Raw genomic sequence first — 18,825 nt, forward strand, 5'->3', positions numbered from 1 at the left:
GGCGGCGGCGGCGGCGGCGGCGGCGGCGGCGGCGGCGGCGGCGGCGGCGGCGGCGGCTCAGTAACATGTCCCCTGGAGACTAGAAGGGGAAGCACGTGATGTGTCTGCTTATCAGGGTGCGAGAGGGAGCGAGTCATGGAGTGTTAGAGGGAGAGAGTGAGGGGAAGGAGATGAGCGAGAGAAAGGGACCCACACAAAATCTCTTTGAGACTTAGAGGGATCTCCAACTTTTTAACCATCTTCCTCCTTAATAAAGAAGAGGAGGAAGAGAAGTTATTGTGGAGTTGATGAACTTTGCACATCCAGAAACGCCATTTTGATTCCTTTTCCGGAACAACTTTTCAACTTTTTTTTCCTTTCAAACCATCAGCCACAATCAAATCATGTCGCGGCGCAAACAGGACAACCCCAATGGAGTCAAACGTAAGTATAAGAATGCCGTTCTCCCTGACTTTAACTGAGTTGTAGCAAAAGTGTCTGTGACTGAGCGAGAGGGCTTTTTTTTAAGAACCTTTGGGATTAGTAGGTTGTTCCTTTTTTTAAAGTTCGCCGGTTACTCTTTTTGAAACTTGTGTTAAGAAAAGGTTGCCGGTTTTTTCCCCTAAAATTTAGTCGGCAGTGATAAGTTTGCTCTGCCCCTCTTTTTTCCTTTTCCTCCTCCTCCTCCCCCTCCCCCTCCCCCTGTTCCTTTTCCCTTCCCTGTTGCTGACTCTACCAATAGCATCAACACCAGCGTTTTTGCTTGCAGGACCTGATGCTCATCTGTTATTAAAACGTCTGAGCCCCGGAATCCGTTCACATCTTCTCCTGCTGCAAAGTTTATTAATCAGGAACTACAAGGACTTGGTTGTTGTGCGGCCCGCCAGCGAGCACATCTTTTAAAGTAACTCCATGTTCCATCCTCCCCTTCTTTTCGAAAAGGGTGTGGGGGTAGAGGATGGGCACTTCTTTAAACTTTTTAAATCTTTCTTGGATTTTTTAAAAAAGTTGAGATGAAGACCCCTGTTTTAAGGAATAAAAGTTTCATTTTGTGGGTTATTTGCCAACTTTGCCATTGTACCTTCGGGCGCTGAAGTACCGGTCTGTGTCTTTTAGATTAGTACTTTGATCTTCTCTGTAAACCCAATCCTATGTTATCGCTGCCTCCTCATCTCCCTTCTTCCTCTTTCTCTCTGGCGAGGTGGGGACTTCTTGTGACCGTGCCCTTCCCCAGTCCCTGGATATTTTTCCCGGACAAAGTTAAGTTCATGTGCCACAAATTTGGGAGTCAACTTTACTGGAAGCGTTTTGTTTGACTTTCTTTTTCTTTTGGGGGTGCGGACGTGTTTTTGTCAGGGGCACGGGGTGTGTGTGTGTGTGGTGTGTGTGTGATGTGTGCGTGTATGTGTCTGTGTGCGCGCTCGCGCAACCAATATGCATTTACACGAAACATCACGAGTGCAGAAAGACACCTGGGCAATATGTGAAACAAGATTTGTATAGGTAATATTTACTTTTCATTCGTGGATTATTGAGTGCTCTTCTTCTGCTGGATCAAAGTGTCGGAGATTGAGAGAGTGATATGTGAGTGCCGCGCGAGCGGTTCGTTTCACCTTCACCTTTCTTCTCGACTCTTCTCCCCCTACCCCTCACTTTCCTCTGTCTTCATCCCCATCCATGTCTGCTATATGGGGCCCATTTGGGAGTATATGCGTTAGGGTTGAATGGGTACAATATTTATTTATAGCGCAGAAAGATGCTTTTAACTTTTTTCCCCACAGCCAAGTTTTCCAGACGGCTTTCTGTTTTTTCTCCCTCCCCCCGCCCATGTGATCTCATGGAGATCCGTCTCGTCTCTAAGGAAACTGCGACCTTAATGGTTGCTAAGAAGCAGGGAGAGGGGTTTTTTTTTTTTTCACTCCCTGCCGTTGAGCAGCCTTTTTTTTCTTCTTCCCCCCTTTCTGCATGGCGAAGTAGGGTCGCGTTGGGGATGTAGTTCCTCCCTCGCTCGGCCGGGCAGTTGCTTGTTACGTGAGCCGGCCCTTTTCCGCCGCGAGTACCAACTGGGAAGTTGAAAGCTCGGCGAAGCCAACTCGTCCTCCCCTTGTGTGCGTGCTACTTTTCTTGGCCGAGGGAGGAGGGAGGCTGAGGGGGTCGGTACGGCGCTGCAGACCCTGCCCAGCTCCGCTCTTGCAACGTTGCATCGTCGGGCTGCCGGGACCAACTCATTTTGTTGTCAGGCAGAGCAGGATTGTGCGAGGAGAGGACTTGGTGATGATCAGTTGGTGCTGGAAACTTCCTTTCTTCCCCCCCAACCCCGTGGAAGTGGGGGTGGGAAAGAAGGGAGAAGGATTTAAGTAGCCTCCTCCGTTTAACACTAACAGCACAAAGTTTAACTTTGAACGCGCTCTGCGGTGCACCAATTATACTGTGTAAAAGAGGAGGGGAATTTTTTTTTTGCTCCCCAGATTTGTCTTCCCCTGGGCCTTACTAGTTAAAAGGTAGAACGTGGGCCCAGATTCGGACTATCAGTTCACATTCCATTACGGAATTCTACAGGCTTTAGAGCCAGCAGCAATAAACCTCTACACAATCAGGCATTCTAGTTGGGATAGGAGAGTAGAGAGTTTTTGTATATACATGTATTTCAAAAAGCTTGCAAAACCTGTTTGGAATTGTCGCTAAAAGGGGAAAATTATTCCTCATTTCTGCCCCTGAGTTGAGATTCAGCTCAGTGCTGCAGAACCAATCGGAATTAGTTTTTCTTGACTGGGTGATTCTTGAAAAAGCAGGATAATTGCAACCTGTGACGGCAAACAGAGATAGAAATGCACTTTTTTTTAAAGTTTTTGTCTTATATTTCATCCTGTTTGACTCTTTACCCCTTTCAAAAAAATTAAAGTCATTACTGTTAAGGGAATATGCATAGCGTAGTGGATAGAGCTCTGGTTTGGGAGACAGTAGGTCGCAGGTTCTGATCCTAGCTCTGCTGTATGTCTACTGTGTGACCTTGGGTAAGGCCCTTCACTTCTCTGCGCCTCAGTTACATCATCTGTAAAATGGGGATGGAGACCTTGAGCCCCCATGGGAACAGGGATTTTGTCCAACCCGATTTGCTTGTGTTCACCCCAGCTCTTAGTGTAGTACTTGGCACATATTAAGTGTTTAACAAATACTGTTATTATTATGACTATTCACAACAGTTGTTGCATCATTTCTGTTCATTTACTTGAGACTCTTCAAAGGCAATATTTAGATTTGATTATGTATTTTAATACATCGATGCAATGTCTAAAGTACAATTTGGTCTGGTGGTTGTGCAGGTTAAAGAACATTGCTAAAATAAGTGATTTTTGAAGTACAGACCTTGTTTCTGTACTGAATGAATGAAATTTTGGCACTGCAGTTTCAGATCTCTGGTTAATGAAACTTGCCTGCAAGCCACATTGCCTTTCTTTAATCAGTCAGAAAGGTTTGGAGGGAGGGGAGAAAGAAGTGGGTAGAGGAGAAGTGAATGTTAGTCAATATTGATAATCAGAGGTGGACCCCCTTGATGGTTCCATTCGTTATTCTTTCAAAAGTAAGTGGCACTTGGAAGGTCATAGGATAAGTGTTGCTAAGCAGCTAAACAGAAGGATGCTAAAATTAACCCAGGCATTTTTCTGAACATTCTCCCCTACAATACCAATAACAAGGAAGTTAGAAATCTGATGAATTTACTTTCATGTGGTAACATTTTTATATGAAATTTGTGTGTTACAGTGTTGTAAATTTGTACTCAAAGGAGAGAAAGGCAGTAAGGTATTAAATTTGGAGGCAGACCATGATGATGTGAGAAATTTTTCCTTAATTGTTACAAATCATTCACTTCCCTTAGATTTAGACCTTTATTGAGACAAAGGCATTAGGCAATGTCTCCTTTAAAAAGGAATTGCTTTATTCTCTCCAGATTGTTCACAACTAATCAGTACTACATTTTCACAACTTCTCTGAGAAAAAATAGTGAAGAGTTGCTAAAAGTATAACTTGAGAACCACTATTATTCTGGGAAGGCTTTAAAAAGTTTTATCTAGAAGAAATGTGGGCTCCATGGCCTGTGATGCAACTTCATCCCATGATTAAGAACTTGGTTTTTTAAATAAGAATAAATCAGTAAGCGCTTGGTATAGAGTACAGTGAAACAGAATTAACAGACTCTTTTCCTTCCCAAAGAGGGTTTACAGTCTAGAAAAAGACTGAACAGTAGAAGGCAGTGTGGCCTAGTGAAAAGAGCATGGCATCCAGATTTCGAATTCCAGCTGTGTCCTAAGTTGCTCTGTGTGTTATCTTGAGCAAATGGATACCCTTCTGTGTTGAAGCTCCGCTTGCGCTCCTGTAGATCAAAGAATAAGATACCTGTGCCCTCGTCCTCTTAGACTGTGAGCCCAACGTAGGTTATTCATATTGGATCTTATTCTTTTGTATCTATCTACTCCAGTGTTTCGCACATTAGTCAGCACTTGGTAAGCATTTAAGCAAGCATGGCTAGGAGATGTGATTACTGGAAATCAATCTGTTGAAATAAATAATACACTTTTGACCCAGTGAGCAGGTAATTTGAGTAGTGGTTTTTCACTACCAAGTAAAGGGAACTAAGACTTTTTTGGGGTGAAAATGGTACCATAGAGATCTAGAATTCAAGTCTGAATAGAGAAACAAAGGGACTAAGCGCCTGTCTTTGGAAACATCCCATGGAACTAGGACATTTTCCACAAGGGACCTACCTATTCTGTCATATATAAAGGAATCCCACATAGGATGGGGGGACATAAGAACCTGGCTTCCAAAACAGTTGGCTTCGTTTTAGGGCACATTTGCTCTGCCTTCCCAAGGGAGGAAAGAATCTCAAGAAGGATGTATTTTGTATATTTCAGTTCTCTAGCTTGTATTGTCAATTGAAATGTGGAAATGTGGTATGTAAAAGACACTCATAAAATTTGTTCTTTTCAGATGGTGGCATGGAGGCATTTCAATGAGTGATCTTGGAAGTTGTGTTAGAATTTCTTATGACAGTTCCTGCTCACTCTTACTTGGATCCTGCTGATATTGAAAATCTGGTTATTCAAGGAGAAATCTGGGGAGTTGTAGCCTCAGGAGAAATGATGGAAAGATGAAGTGCTTTCTGTAGTAATGTGAGGCTTGTTGTGAAGCTGCAACCTTCAGTAATGATGGAAGCTGATATTTTAGAGGGGAGGGAAGGAAGAAAAAGGGGGAAGAATTAGAGAAAAAACTTGTTTCCCCTAACTTATTAGTGTTTCTTTTAGAGGTACTTAGATTTACAGCTTCTACTGGGCCTAACAGTCAGTAAAAGGTGTTAGTGGGTAGATGCTCCAAAAGTAGGAGATATGGTAGAGACTGTTTTCAGTGTGAATTAAGGAAGTATTGTTAAGAAAATGTGAAAACCTCTGTAAAGTCACAGAGGCAACATTCTTCAGCATAGATTCACCTGCAGATTCTCTATGCAAGGGTGGTATTTGATAGTTGTGATTAATCCCCCACTGTTTCCCTTCGCCACACCAAGCATTTCCAGGTATTTCCCCTTCAAAGATTTCACCAAGTTTTGCCAAGGAAAGTCTGTAAAGCACTTTGTTTACCGAGTATTTAGAAGGTTTAAAGTAGTGGGCTGTTGCCATTCAGGTCCAGACCATTGACTCATCCAGCTCTGTATTCTGTTGCTGATGGTGACACCAGAAGGTATTTGTTAAGAAAATGGTTGCTCATCTTCCATCTGTCTTCAATGTTGGGTGTGGGGAAGAGGTGTGCCTTCTAATAAGCCTAACATTTCTCTCTAATAACTGCGTGGAATTGGGACTTTTTAAAAACATTTTTTTTTAGGGTAAGCCAATTGCTTTTTTTTAAATGGTATTTGTTAAACACTGTGTACCAGGCACTATACTATGTATAAGCTAATCAGGTTGGTCACAGTCCTTGTCCCACATGGGGCTCACAGTCTTAATCCCCATTTTTCAGTTAATGTAACTGAGGAACGCGGAAGTTAGGTGATTCGTCCAAAGACATACAGGAGACAAGTGGCAGAGTTGAGATTAGAACCCAGTCCTTCTGACTCCCAGACCAGTGCTTTATCCATGAGCCCACACTCCCAGCTTGGCTTATTTTTGTCATAAAAAATATCATGTTTCTGCCATTTTTTTCCTCATTAAATATTACAGAACTAAGCTGTTTCCTTCAGAACATTCCAGATGACTGAATAAAGGGGAAGGACCTTTGTTTCTGTAAAACAGAAATATGTAACATATTTTTACCAGTAAGTATGAAGGCAACATTCATTATCATACAGGCTGTAATATTTGTTTTTTCCTTAGTTCAGGAAGCCTTGAGTGGGGCTCTAACGTTTACTGAACCCAACTTACTTGATGAGTTCTGCTTCAGGTAGGGAAACTCTTGTATTTCTCATCATTATGGAAGCTGAACTAACTTTGACAACTAGTTTTTAACTGAAGTTCATATAATTGACTCCTGGGAAATAGGAAGACAAAGAGTCTGCCATTACATCTTAAAGGTATATGAAAGATTTGCTTCTGTTGCATAATCAGTCATTTGTATTTATTGAGTGCTTACTTTGGGCAGAGCATTGTACTAAGCTCTTGCAAGGGTGCAGTCTAGCACTGGAACAGACACATTCCCTGCCCTCTATAGTTTAGAAGGTGAAACAGACATTAATGTAACTGAATTACAGATATGTACATGAGTGCTTTGGAGCTGGGAGGGTAGATGAAAAAAGGGAGTAAGGGCGATGCAGAAAGGAGAGGAAGAAGAAGAATTGAGGGCTAAGTCAGGGAAGGTCTTTTGGAGGAAATGTGCGTTCAGTAAGGCTTTGGTTGGAGAGAGAGAGCTATTGTGTGGTGGATGTGAAGAGGGTGGATAAGAAGAGGGAGGCATTCCAAGCCAGGGGCAGGATTCATTCATCCATTCATTCAATAGTATTTATTGAGCGCTTACTATGTGCAGAGCACTGTACTGAGTGCTTGGAATGAACAAGTCGGCAACAGATAGAGACAGTCCCTGCCGTTTGACGGGTTTGACAGTCTAATCGGGGGAGACAGACAGACAAGAACAATGGCAATAAATAGAGACAAAGGGAAGAACATCTCGTAAAAACAGTGGCAACTAAATAGAATCGAGGCGATGTACATTTCCTTAACAAATAAATAGGGTAATGAAAATATATATAGTTGGGCAGACGAGTACAGTGCTGAGGGGATGGGAAGGGAGAGGGGGAGGAGCAGAGGGAAATGGGGGGAAAAGAGGGTTAAGCTGCGGAGAGGTGAGGGGGGCGGTAGGGGAGTAGAGGGAGAAGGGAAGCTCAGTCTGGGAAGGCCTTGTGGAGGAGGTGAGTTTTAAGTAGGGTTTTGAAGAGGGGAAGAGAATCAGTTTGGCGGAGGTGAGGAAGGGCATTCCAGGACCGTGGGACGACATGGCCCAGGGGTCGACGGCGGGATAGGCGAGACCGAGGGACGGTGAGGAGGTGGGCGGCAGAGGAGTGGAGTGTGCGGGGTGGGCAGTAGAAAGAGAGAAGGGAGGAGAGGTAGGAAGGGGCAAGGTGATGTAGAGCCTTGAAGCCTAGAGTGAGGAGTTTTTGTTTGGAGCGGAGGTTGATAGGCAACCACTGGAGTTGTTTAAGAAGGGGAGTGACATGCCCAGAGCGCTTCTGCAGGGTGTGAGTGAGGGGTTGGTGGAGAGATTGGCAAAATTGAGGTGCAGTAAGGTTAGCATTAGAAGAGTGAAGCGTGTGGGATGGGTTGTAGTAGGAGAGCAGCAGGAAGATGAGATTTGAGGAAGCAAGGTGATCAGTTAGTTTAAAGGCAAATGTGAGGAGTTTATGTTCAATGCAGAGGTGAAGGGGCAACCACTGGAGGTTCTTGAGTGGGGAAACATCGCCTGAATGTTTTTATAGAAAAATGATCTGGGGTTCTCTTGAACATATCTTTGAATGCTAAACAGGGTATGCAGAAACTTGAGAGTGATTTTTACAGGACGAATCTTATTCTGTCACAAGTAGAATGCTGCTTATCCACATAGGTTTTTTTGTTTAAAATATAACATGCAAGTAAATGAATCTGCCTGGGAATAAATATTCTTCTTCATTTAAATAGTTGATATTAACTAATTAACTATAGTTAAGGAGTTGAGTATAGAAAAGTATAGTTGAGTATAAAAAAGTTTCAGTAATGCGCTTGTAGGAATTAGTTGTTCTGTAATTGAAATAGGAAATATTTCATTATGCTGTCCAGTGGCTTTAGGGCCATTGCTAATATGTCCACTTTTAACCGCCTTTTCAGTGCATAGTTTATACTCTACAGATGAGCACTTGGAACAATGATAAAATTTCCCAGTTCTAATAGTACTCACCATTTTGTGCCAAGAGCTGTATATAATTACTTTTTTTTTCTTTAGTGGTGAGAGTTCAGTGAAGTATTGGTCTAAGCAGTTTGACTCTTGTTCAAGTTATGTGTTTAGTTGTTTGTGTTTGTTTTTATTTTTTCATACAGTTTATTTTTGAGAGGACTGAATACTGCAGGGAAAGAATGATTTTTATAATGTCAAATAAATTTTGATGCACACTTGTTCACAGTACTATTTTCATGAAGCTGTGGAGTTAGTTCCAAAGATTTTTGTTAGATATTCACTTGCTAACAATTCCTTTGTGGTTTCAGAGTAGTATCTAGTGCACTAAGATTTGAAAGCAGTTCATTCGTTCGTTTGTTCATTCAATCATTTATTTAGAGCTTACTGAGCACGAATACTGTACAAAGCAAATCAAAGTTAACAGTTTTCCAGCTCAGCTGTGTTCAGCATAGCTGCAGCACAGATTCCTTATCTAATGTGGAAAAGGAATTTTGAAAAAATCTGAGAGTCATGGGCTCTGAGTACAGTTTGATTTTAAAGATGTGAACTCATCTCAGTCTAATTTAAACTTGAAGCAAGCTTTTCTGAGTATGTTTTAATTAAAAATAGGTAAAGGGGCTACATTTTCTTTTCTCTCTCTCTCTCACCCCTCCCCTTCTCCTTCCCCCTCCTTCCTTACTGTGTGTGCAGAGGACTGTACTAAACTCTTGAGAGGTTGCAGTATAACAATAAACAGATTCTCTGCCCACAATAAGCTTATAACCTAGAGCAGGAGTTGGACATTAATAAAAATAAATAAATTACAGATATGTACATAAATACTGTGGGGCTGGGAGTGGGGCATGAATAAAGGGACAAATAAGGACAACACAAAAGGGAGTGGAAGAAGACGAAGGACGGGCTTAGTTACGAAGGACGGGCTTAGTCAAGGAAGTAAGTCCACCTCAAACAAAAACTCCTCACCACTGGTTTTAAAGAACTCCACCACCTTGCCCCCTCCTACCTCACCTTGCTGCTCTCCTTCTACAGTCCAGCCTTCACAGTTGGTTCTCTAGTGCTTATCTTCTCCTTATGCCGCATTCTTACCTATTTCACAGCCAACTCGTGGTCCACATCCTGCCTCTGGCCTGGAATGCCCTCCCTCCTCAAATCCAACAAAGCCTTATTGAAGGCATATCTCCAAGTGGCATTTCCAGATTAGGGCCTCCCAAGTTTCCTGTTCTCTCCTTCCCTTCTGTGTCACCCTGAGTTGCTCCCTTTGTTCTACCTCTCTCTCAGTCCCATAGCACTTATATGCATTTCTGCAATTTATTTGTATTGATGTCTGCCTCTAGATTGTAAGCATGCTATGGGCAGAAAATGAATCTTTTTTATTATTCTATTGCACTTTTAAGCACTTAGTACAGTGCTATGCATAGTAAGCGCTTAGTAAATATGAGTGACTGGCTGGCTGAATGAATGAATGAATGAATGGAAGACCTCTTGGAGGACATGTGGCTCCAGTAAGGCTTTGCAGGGTGTAGAGTAATTTTTCTGTCAGATTAGAAGAGGGAGGGCATTCCAAGCTAGAGGCAGGATGTGGGTGAGGGGTTGGTGGCAAGGTAGGCGAGAATGAGGTATGGTGAGAAGGTTGGCATAAGAGAGGAAGGTGTGTGGGCTGGGTTGTAGTAGCAGAGGAGCGAGGTTAAGTAGGAGTGGGAAAGGTGATTGAGTGCTTTGTAGTCAATGGTGAGGACATATTGTTTGATGCAGAGATGGATGGGCAATGATTGGAGTTCCTAGAGGAGTGGGGAAACATGCCCTGAATGTTTTTGTAGAAAAATGGTTCGGGCAGCAGTATTATGTGTGGACTGAAGTGGAGAGAGACAGGAGGTCAGATAGAAGGCTGATTTAGTAATCGAAACGGGAGAGGATAAGTGACTTGATTAACATCATAACGGCTTCCATTCTTTCATTTATTTACTGAGTGCATATTGTGGCAAAGCACTATACTAAAGGCTGGAGAAAAAGTGCATGGTAAATATTAGTAATGTGTCCTGGTCACTGACCCCAAGGGATTGTTCTGAGAATAAGCAGGCAGCAATCTGGGGTTAGGCAGGTAAGGAAACGTTAAAGAAAGTAAAAGCACAAAAAGAAAAAAAGGCAAGGGACACCCACTCCTGTGGGGAGTTCTCCGCTGATGACTCCTAAATCTGCCTTCCCGCCTAGACTTCTCTCCTTCATCAGTCTCATGTTTTCTCCTGCTTTCAGGATATTTGTTTACGGATGTTCTGCTTACAGCTGCAGTTGGATTTATGCATAATGGGACTTCTTATCTTCCCACCTGTATCATCCATCTCCTCCTCCCAATTTTCCTACCACTGTTAACAACACCATGATCGTCATTTCTGTTTTACAAGCCCGCGATCTTGACAATATCCTCGTCTCCCCTTTCCTTTAAATCAGCATATTCAGTGTCTCTTCTACCTTTACAGCATCTCTAGAATGTGCTTCTTCCTCGCCATTAAAATTGCTACCGTGCTGGTCCACTGTTTTGAGTACTCCACCTCTCAGAATCACACCTGGAGAGTTTCCATTACTCTACCAGTCTCAGCTATGGGAGGGAAAGTCAAGTAGAGGCATATCAATTCCACTCCTAGCTTGGGCAGTGGAAACCTCCAGTGGTTGCCTATTCATCCTCACATCAAATAGATATTCATCACCATCAGCTTTAGAACATTCAGTCAGTTATCTCCCTCCTCCGTATCCTTCTCCTATCTCACTAAAACTTAGCTTGCTCACTTTGCTCCTCTAATATCACCCTATTTACTGAAACTCAGTCTATCTCTCTTGCTGACCCCTTGCTCAAGCCCTCTTGCTTGAAACGCTCTTTCCCTTCATATCCTAATGATTATCACTCTCCTTATCTTAAAAACCATACTAAAATCACATCTCCTTCAGGAAGCCTTCCCTGACTTACCTTTCATCTCCTTGCTATATTCTCCCTGTGCCCTTAAGTTTTACTAAGCTCTCTGATACTCCCTCCAGTCTCCACCCCAGGAGCACTTGGCTACTTATTGTTTTACTCCATTTCTTTCTCCTACCTGTAACATATTTTAATGTCTGTTTATCCCACTAGATTGAAAGCTTCTTGAAGACAGGATCGTGTCTCCCAACTCTATTGTACTCTCCCAAGTGCTTAGTACAGTGCTGTGGACACAGTGAGTGCTTAGTAAGTACCTTTGCCTAATTGATTAAATACACTAAAAGCAATAGGGCACTGTGACTAAAGGAGCAGGGTTTCATGCTGCTTTCCACTCAGGTGGAACCACCACAGCCATAGCCTTCCCAGTATCCTGAAGGTTTAGCTGGCCTGTCATGCTGCTGCACCTGAGCTGCAAGGCTGGAGAAGATACTGAATGATGGTGTCCCAAAGGTGGAGGGTTCAGGCAGGCAGTCCTTGTCATGGCTCTGGGAGGCCTGATGGTACCAGGGACTAGCTGAAGCCTAATATCTGTCTCTGTCATGCTGCCTCTCAGTGTGTAAGCTTATCTTGACCACTATTATATTATCGTATCTTCTTAGTAATAATAATAATGGTTATGGTATTTATTAACCATTTATTCCATGTCAGACCTGTTCATTTATTCATTCAGGAGAATTTATTGAGCGCTTACTATGTGCAGTGCACTGTACTAAGCACTTGGAATGTACAATTCAGTAACAGAGACAATCCCTGCCCATTGACGGGCTTACAATCTAATCGGGGGAGATAGATAAAAACCATAGCAATAAATAGAATCAAGGGGATGTACATCTCATTAACAAAATAAATAAGGTAATAAAAAATATATACAATTGAGCGGAGGAGCACAGTGCTGAGGGGAGGGGGAGAGGGGGAGGAGCAGAGGGAAGGGGGGGGAAAACGGGGCTTAGCTGAGGGGAGGTGAAGGGGGGTAGAGAGGCAGCAGAGGGAGCAGAGGGAAAAGGGGAAGGTCAGTCTGGGAATGCCCCTTGGAGGAAGGAGGTGAGCTCTAAGTAGGGCTTTGAAGAGGGCAAGAGAATTAATTTGGTAGCGGTGAGGAGGGAGGGCATTCCAGGACAGCGGGAGGATGTGGCCCAGGGGTCAATGGCAGGATAGGCAAGAACGGGGGACGGTGAGGAGGTGCGTGGCAGAGGAGCAGAATGTGCAGGGTGGGCAGTAGAAAGAGAAGGGAGGAGAGGTAGGAGGGGGCAAGGTGATGGAGAGCCTTGTAGCCTAGAGTGAGCAGTTTTTGTTTCGGGCAGAGGTTGATAGGAAACCACTTGAGGATTTTAAGAAGAGGAGTGACATGCCCAGAGTGTTTCTGATAGGTGTGGTACAATCAGATCAGATGCAGTCACTGTCTATAGGGCTCACAAGCTAAGTGGAAGGCAGAATAGAATCCCCATTTTATGGTTGAGGAACCTGAGGCCCAAAGAAGTGTAGTGTCTTGCTCAAGGTCTCGTAGCTGGCAAGTGAGTGACTGAGCCTGGAGTCAAACCCTGGTCTTCTGACTTCCAGGCCTCTCTTCATTCCACTCCATCATGCTGTTTCTTCCGTAGTCATTCCACAGTTTCCATGATTGGATATTCTCTTGCACAGAAAACCTTTGTGACAGTTACCAATTGGGTCTCTTTGTCTTTTAAAGAGTACTCTGAAGAATTGGGTTCAGTGCAGGGACTTGGGAACTAGTTATTCATAAATGCTTAGTCCAGTGCTTTGCGCACAGTAAGAGCTCAATAAGTATGACTGAATGAATGAATAAATATGCCTAGTGAAGCAATGAAATACACTGAACTGATATCAAATTGTTAATTAACAGGTAGTTCCTATTCAGAATTTCCATTTCTGGAATATATGGGCTCTGAATCATTATTCTTAATCCTCTGCTCATTTGTACACAATATATAATTATAATTATGGTATATGTTAAGCACTTACTATGTGCCATGCACTGTCCTAAGTGCTGGAAGATACAAGATAATCAGCTTGTCCCATTTAGGGCTCACAGCCTTAATCCCCATTTTACATAAGAGGTAACTGAGGCACAGAGAAGTTAAGTGACTTTCCCAAGGTTATACAGCTGACAAGTGGTGGAGCTGGGATTAGGACCCATGACCTACCGTTTCCAAGTCTGCGCTATTGCTGCTAGGCCATGCTGTTTCATGGATGCTTCTTCAAATATAATAATTGTTGGTAAATTAGTTGGGAGAATGTTCCGTAATCTTCAGAGGAAGTCTCATTGGTACTTTCTGATCAGCTGTGGGAGATACTCTTCTCATATATAATCTTTGGGACTCTTAAATGTTGCATTCTTTAGCATGAGTTACCTTGACCTTTGATTTTGATTCCCTCAAACTAATAAACCTGATCTTCCAGGAGGGCCCCAATTGTTGTTGCATCATAGTAAAGGCCCTGTACTACCAAATTAGGCCAAGGTCATGATTGAATAGATTGAATAGAAAAATTGAACAATTTCTCCTGGTAATTTGCCCGTTTACTGTTTCAGTGAGAAGAGAAATTACTGATTTTTCTTAGCCAAAAGATACTAAATATTATTATTAAATATTATTTTAATATGTTTTATATTGAAAACATATGTTTTATATTGGTCACAGTTTAGATCTATGTTGACAGGTCACTCATACCGTCAGTGCCTTCTTGAGGTTTAAATCACCTTTTCCCTGAGGATATATATATATATATATATATATATATCCTCAGGGAAAAGGTATATATATATAGAGCCTCACTCACACACACTTTCATCCACTGACCTGTTTAACTGATCACTTTAAAGTGTGGAGTATAATGTGTTTATGTTGCTTTTAGTATTGCATTTTTCTAAAATGTTTGACTAGAATTGTTCCTTAATTTAATCTCTGCCTTCTTTTAACACTGGTTTGCACTGGAAGACTTAAATGTCTTGAACTCTGCCTCACTATACAAGAATTAATTGCACACTGCCTTTCTCACTAGACATCCTTAGGGTAAAGGGAACATATTACTTTAATCTGTGGGCTTGGTTTTCAGTTCTCTGAAAACATTGTACCTGAAATACTTAAAAGGTGAGAAGGGGAGCATTTGGGAGAAAGAGGCCTGCTTAACTATATTATTAGTATTTGCGGAGCACTTGCTATGTACCAAGCAGTGGGGTAAAAACTAGTTAATCAGTTTAGACCAAGCTCCTGCCCCATGTGGGGCTCACAGTTTGAGTACAGGAGAATAAATGTTTACTCCCATATTCCAACTGAGGCACAGAGAAGTTAAGGTGACTTGATCAAGGTCCCACAGCAGGCAAATGGCAGAGCTGGGATTAGAACCCAGGTCTTATGACTCCCAGGCCCATGCTCTTTCTATTAGACCATACAGCTTCTCAACTTTGGATCTACTGTCATACTCAGGTTACTTAGCTGACGTTTAAAATCCAGCTTTTAGCATCTTCAATATACTACCTTACTTATTTTTCTGTCTAATGTATTGCTCTCCTTTTACAAAATTAAACTGGATTTACTTAATCCAATTCACTCCTCATTGCCATTTCTCATCAATAAGTTCAGTGTAAATCAAGGATCCCTTGTAATTTAATTGCTGCTCTTATTTTTAGTGGGTCTGAAGTGGTGAAGACAATTCCTTTATTTGCTTTCTCAATCTAGTTATCTGCTCAGCAGATCATATTGTTAGCCCAGGACATTTTGTGGCTTCCATAGAAAATTTCATCTAATTTTCACTCCTATAGCGATACCTATATTCCTCTGACTTTCCTCTCTTAGCATTCCAAAAAAGGAGACATATCACCTGACCCTTCTTTCTGTTAGCCATTTTAGAATTATTAGGAAGCAAACTCCTTAGAGGAGATTGTATAGAATTAATTTAGTTTTTTGATAAACCAAGAATTAATTTTGTGAAAGTTGTTCAGATCCTTTGGCCAAAGTCCATTGTCAGAAAGGTGAAATGAGATGTCCAGAATTAAAGGAACCAGTAGCCAAATAGAATGTCAGCGACCCCAGTTGCCTGGGCCAGCGGCTGACACCCCAGAACCTTCTCTGTGGCAAGCCAAACCCTACCCATTGGTTAGCCATGGCAACTTCTGAGGTACTTCCCCTGCTGCTGTTAGCAGTGGGTCACCCTCCAGCATTTTGGGCAGGGAGAGAAGATGGAGAAATAGTATCCACAATCTGAGCAAAAACTTCAGAGCTAAGTGACTGACTTGCTTCCAAGCAGTACCTATGGTTCCCCTCCTACTTGAATTTCCCCTGGTACAGCACATCCAGCACATCGTGGTGGCCTGTCTGCAGCAAGAGAAATGAAAGTTTCAGCTTTTCAGTGATAGTGTACTTTTCTTCTAGGGATTCCAGAGTGACTTTAGGTAGTCTAGGGCTAGGACTACTTACTAAGGATAAACAGCACACATGTTTGGCCCATCCATCTTTAAATTTTTTTCATGACACCAGTTCTGGGAACTTCTTTTTGCCATCAGAAAATGAATACATTCAATAGTATTTATTGAGCGCTTACTATGTGCAGAGCACTGTACTAAGCACTTGGGATGAACAAGTCGGCAACAGATAGAGACAGTCCCTGCCGTTTGACGGGCTTACAGTCTAATCGGGGGGACGGACAGATAAGAGCAATGGCAATAAACAGAGTCAAGGGGAAGAACATCTTGTAAAAACAATGGCAACTAAATAGAATCAAGGCGATGTACAATTCAATAACAAAATAAATAGGGTAACGAAAATATATACAGTTGAGCGGACAAGTACAGTGCTGTGGGGATGGGAAGGGAGAGGTGGAGGAGCAGAGGGAAAAGGGGAAAATGAGGCTTTAGCTGCGGAGAGGTAAAGGGGGGATGGCAGAGGGAGTAGAGGGGGAAGAGGAGCTCAGTCTGGGAACGCCTCTTGGAGGAGGTGAGTTTTAAGTAGGGTTTTGAAGAGGGGAAGAGAATCAGTTTGGCGGAGGTGAGGAGGGAGGGCGTTTCAGGACCGCGGGAGGACGTGACCCAGGGGTCGACGGCGGGATAGGCGAGACCGAGGGACGGTGAGGAGGTGGGCGGCAGAGGAGCGGAGGGTGCGGGATGGGCGGTAGAAAGAGAGAAGGGAGGAGAGGTAGGAAGGGGCAAGGTGATGGAGAGCCTCGAAGCCTAGAGTGAGGAGTTTTTGTTTGGAGCGGAGGTTGATAGGCAACCACTGGAGTTGTTTAAGAAGGGGAGTGACATGCCCAGATCGTTTCTGCAGGAAGATGAGCCGGGCAGCAGAGTGAAGAATAGACCGGAGCGGGGCGAGAGAGGAGGAAGGGAGGTCAGAGAGAAGGCTGACACAGTAGTCTAGCCGGGATATAACGAGAGCCCGTAATAGTAAGGTAGCCGTTTGGGTGGAGAGGAAAGGGCGGATCTTGGCAATATTGTAGAGGTGAAACCGGCAGGTCTTGGTAACGGATAGGATGTGTGGGGTGAACGAGAGGGACGAGTCAAGGATGACACCGAGATTGCGGGCCTGCGGGACGGGAAGGATGGTCGTGCCATCCACGGTGATAGAGAAGTCTGGGAGCGGACCGGGTTTGGGAGGGAAGATGAGGAGCTCAGTCTTGCTCATGTTGAGTTTTAGGTGGCGGGCCGACATCCAGGTGGAGACGTCCCGGAGGCAGGAGGAGATGCGAGCCTGAAGGGAGGGGGAGAGGACGGGGCGGAGATGTAGATCTGCGTGTCATCTGCGTAGAGATGGTAGTCAAAGCCGTGAGAGCGGATGAGTTCACCGAGGGAGTGAGTGTAAATGGAGAACAGAAGAGGGCCAAGAACTGACCCTTGAGGAACTCCAACAGTTAAAGGATGGGAGGGGGAGGAGGCTCCAGCTTAGGAGACCGAGAATGATCGGCCAGAGAGGTAAGAGGAGAACCAGGAGAGGACAGAGTCCGTGAAGCCAAGGTGAGATAAGATATGGAGGAGGAGGGGATGGTCGACAGTGTCAAAGGCAGCAGAGAGGTCAAGGAGGATCAGAATGGAGTAGGAGCCATTGGATTTGGCAAGAAGGAGGTCATGGGTGACCTTAGAGAGAGCAGTCTCGGAATACGTGGCATCAAATTGAGCATGTGGAGGAATCAGCTTTTAAGACTAAGAATGGGTTCCCCTAAGAATCAGCTTTAAGACTAAGAATGGGTTCCCCCTAATTCCTGCCTTTGTGGCAGAAGTCTTTGTGCAACTTTGAATGAATAAATTTGATGAGTATTTCCAAAACAACCCCTCTCATCTATATCAGTTTCCTTCCATTGTGACACTGGAAAGAAACTAAATCATAAATGTCTGTCTGGTTGTGCTTTTTTCTTTTTCAGTCTAGAGACTATGGACTACGTGGGATTGCTCCAATTTCTGTATGTTCAGAAAGTAATTTGAAGGTGTACAGGCCTTATTTATTCTGCTGCTTCTTTGATAGTGACCCCGGTACCATCAACTAGTTTCTCTTCAAGAAATGGGGCAGTTAGTGGGATGGTTGAAACTTGCATTAAATACTCTATTTAACATTTCCCCATCCCAAGAGCCCTCCAGATGTTATGAATCTGTCTTTGACTTCATAAAATTAGTATGCAGTTAGTATTAAAGCTTTTTTTTTAAAAAAAAAACATGTCCTGCTGTTCTATTTAGGAACTTGTGAAAAGTCAGGGACCATGTTTTCATTTACTTTTACATTGCTAGTAAACTTATTCTGCTCATATGAATTTTTCAGTTCAAATAAAAGGTCTTTAATGACCTTTGTTAAGCACTTACTATGTGCCACGCACTGTACTAAGCACTGGGGTAGATAAAAGCTAATCAGGCCAGACACATTTCCTGGCTCACATAGGACTCACAGTCTTAATCCTCATTTTACAGATGACTGACACTCAGAGAACTTTAGGGACTTTCCCAAATTAACACAGCAGATAAGTGGCAGATCTGATATTAGAACCCAGATTCTTTTGGCTCCCAGGCCCATGCTCTGGCAAACAGGCCACATATTTTTATTAGGAAGGAAAGAAAGATGAAAATTAGAAAAGAGTTGGGCAGAGTCCTGCATGGACTGAAAATTTTCAGCATAGCCATTCTGGCCTCCCATAACTTGGACCCAGGTGGATTCCCAGGTCTGTGGTGATCGGATTAAAGCAGGATTGGAATTCTGGATTGGCATGGAGGGATCAGTGCTGACCTCCCTCTGTGCAGTTGTTTCCTACCCATGGTGATTTCCAGGCCTAGTGGCCAGTGGAGGAAATGAAGTCTGTATGATGCACTGTACATTTGTAGCGGCACCGTACTGACTTAACCATGCCTGATTTTTTTCATTGATTTTCTCCATATTCAATGAGAAGAGGTCATGAGGGCAAGAGGGAAGCACATGGGAATGTTGGAAGGGCTTAGCCAAGCTCAACTTTAGCCCACCTGTAAGCTGACCCAAGCCTTCCAATCAGTA

The 18,825-nt window shown here is 43.3% G+C and overlaps 1 protein-coding gene across 2 annotated transcripts in view; it reads left to right on the forward strand.

The window, feature by feature from the left end:
- The first annotated feature begins 138 nt into the window (after nt 1–138).
- LOC114808660 (ras-responsive element-binding protein 1) overlaps nt 139–18,825 on the forward strand; it is a 205,919-nt gene continuing 187,232 nt past the window's right edge. For both annotated transcript variants that reach the window (XM_039910969.1, XM_039910971.1), the window contains exon 1: nt 139–423. The gene's annotated coding sequence lies outside the window, so the exon portion shown is untranslated. The remainder of the gene's footprint in view (nt 424–18,825) is intronic.

This window comes from Ornithorhynchus anatinus, chromosome Y2 (genome assembly GCF_004115215.2).
Source record: "Ornithorhynchus anatinus isolate Pmale09 chromosome Y2, mOrnAna1.pri.v4, whole genome shotgun sequence".
In the NCBI taxonomy this organism is placed as follows: domain Eukaryota; kingdom Metazoa; phylum Chordata; class Mammalia; order Monotremata; family Ornithorhynchidae; genus Ornithorhynchus; species Ornithorhynchus anatinus.